Here is a 2,673-nt window from a genome sequence, read left to right as displayed (position 1 = left end):
GAAAGGACACAGCCTTTGGAGTCCGAGGACTTAGGTTCTAATTCTGGTTTTACCACTTGCCTCCTGTGTGACTTTGGGTAACATACTTAACTTCTCTGAGCATCAGATTCTTCATCTATAAAACAGAAATTCAAGACCTGAATTTCTCCCAGCTACTGAGACAGTGAGCCCAGTGTGGGGTAAACACTGTGTCCTATCTGATTTCTGTGCATCCACCTCTGTACATACTACTGTGCTTGGCATATAATTAGCATCTAACAAGAGACATTGGCATTATTATTATTTGGGGAGACAAAAAACCTAAAATAAATTGGATATAGGAGACTACCAGAGAACATAAAAAGATGAACTTGACTGCTGTGAAATGTTGTAGGTCAATCGATATGTTTATTGACCAGTTACTGTGTGAAGAGCATTGTAATAAATGGTCGGGAGAGTCCAGCATATTGGAGTTGGTAGGTACATTCCCTGCCTACGATGAGCGTATAGTCGTGATTTATATATAGTGATTTTATACTCAAACTAATATCCTCAACCACTTTCAGGATCGCACCTGGAGAATTTCCGGTACTCCACCAGTCTCGGCTACGGGAAGGAGAGTCAAGCAGAGGTCTGCCCATTCCATTCCTAGCTTGACCAGTGGGTAGAGAGTGGAAGGCAATCTGCTACAAGTCAAAACTCACCCGTGCTGGGCATCAACGTTATGGGAGAAAGTCGAGGGCAGAGACTCAAGTTTACTGCACGGAAGAAAGTAAACCACTGCCATTTGTTTACCAAGAAGGCTTTATGGATAAACTACCAGTAGTCATTCTGGTATGCATATCCATAGAGTTTTCTGGGTAAACATAAGGAAGTGCTTTGCCATTGCCTCCTTCTACTTAGTGAAAACCTGAGTCTCTGTCGCTGTCTTTGATCCACATCTTGATCATTTTTTCATCTGCCTTTGACTCTTTCCCATCCCGCTACTGCCCAGCAAAGATAAATAAACTGTGTCTGATGCTCTCGTTTAGACCTTACGGTTATGGGTAACCCTAGCGAGAGTATCTCTCAATGTCATAGCTCTAAACTATTCTGGTGTAGACAAACTCTCCTGCCACGGTAAGGCACTGATTCGTAGGAGAACTTCGGTACAGAAGAATTGATGATGGTACTGGGCTTTTCCCCAGAATCAGTCACACTCTCTCATCCTTGACAATCACGTTTCCTCTGAAAACGTTTTTTACATAAAGGAACCACTGATAGCCGAAGTGACTGTAGCATCGTGCCGATGCTCGGTTGTAGCATCCGAGCCTGGCGGCGGGTGCCACGGTAGCCAGGGTGGGGATGCTGGAGGGAAGAGAGGTCTGTCGGTAATGGGGCCACTGGTGGATACAGCATGGGCCTGGGAGTCAGAAGGATGTGGTTTCTAAACCCGGCTCACTCACAAGTCTATTGTGTGACCTTGGGCAAGTCACTTCACTTCCCTGTGTCTTGGTTACCTCATCTGTAAAATGGGGATAAGAGTGTGAGCTCCATGATGGACAGGGACTGTGTCCGACCTGATTAGCTTGTATCTAACCTAACTATTAGAACAATGCTGGGCACACAGTAAGCGCTTAAAATGTGTCCAAATTATTTATGATTTATTACTGCTGGCAAGCCATTCCCCTCCTACAAACCTGCCCTGTTTGGGGTACAGTCTTGGTCTGAACTGGTATCTCCCCTCTTCTAGACTGTGAGCCCGTTGTGGGCAGGGTTTGTCTCTGTTGCTAAATTGTACTTTCCAAGCACTCAGTACAGTGCTCTGCACACAGTAAGCGTTCAATAAATACGATTGAATGAGTGAATGAACTCTAACCTGTTCCCCAACTTCGAGAATCTCCCCAGAATGGCTCCCTCTCTGGCTTCATCCTTCTGGTTTCATCCTGCCTCTCTCCACCGCCGCTCACTCTCACCAGGGAAGCCGGGGCTGGCGGGGGGCACTGGACTGGGCTGGGCTTCTCTTTCTCCTAGGATTCCTGGGTTCGCTCAGCCACAAAAAGCCGGCCAGGAGCCCTAAACCATTCTGTGATCTCCCATGGATATTGACCTGCTCTCCAGACGGAGCCCGTCCCCGTATATAAAAGAAGTCACTGCTCCAAGGGAGATCCCTGGAGGACTGACCTGGGCCCCTGTGGATGGACCTCGTGGGCCAGGTGCCGCTAGAACCCTCTGGTCACATAGTTCCTGAGGTCCTGCAGAGATAAGAACCTGGCACTTCCAACTGCAGCAACAGTTCTGGCCCGTGATGTTCCCATGGCAACAACAGCATCTTCTTCTACATAAGTATACCCATGTCCAGAGAGAGACAGACAGGGAGAGAGTGATAGTTTTCTGAATAGGAGAAGCAGCATGATTTAGTGGAAAAAACCTGGGCCCGAGAATCCCAGCTCTCCCGAATCCTTGCCATGTGACCTTGTGCAAGTCACTTCACTTATCTGGGCCTCAGTTTCCTCAGCTGTAAAATGGAGATGCAATACTGGTTCTCACTCCTGTGTAGACTGTGTACCTCATATGGGAGAGGGATTGCGTGCACCCTGAATAATTTGTATCAATCCCAGCGCTTAGAACAGTGTTTGACACGATGTATTAACAAATACCATATCAAAAATAGACTTTATCCTCATAGTCCCATTGGGGAATGTGCTTGGCTCA

The 2,673-nt window shown here is 47.0% G+C and overlaps 1 non-coding gene across 1 annotated transcript; it reads left to right on the top strand.

Annotated features, from left to right (window-relative positions):
- The first annotated feature begins 536 nt into the window (after positions 1–536).
- Positions 537–673, top strand: LOC119921620. The gene has a single exon (XR_005448566.1). It is a non-coding gene; the product is annotated as a small nucleolar RNA SNORA7 (small nucleolar RNA).
- Positions 674–2,673: the final 2,000 nt, after the last annotated feature.

The sequence above is a fragment of the Tachyglossus aculeatus genome (genome assembly GCF_015852505.1).
Source record: "Tachyglossus aculeatus isolate mTacAcu1 chromosome 12 unlocalized genomic scaffold, mTacAcu1.pri SUPER_6_unloc_3, whole genome shotgun sequence".
In the NCBI taxonomy this organism is placed as follows: domain Eukaryota; kingdom Metazoa; phylum Chordata; class Mammalia; order Monotremata; family Tachyglossidae; genus Tachyglossus; species Tachyglossus aculeatus.
Note: the sequence above shows the minus strand (reverse complement) of the source record. Positions and strands in the feature narration are given on the sequence as shown.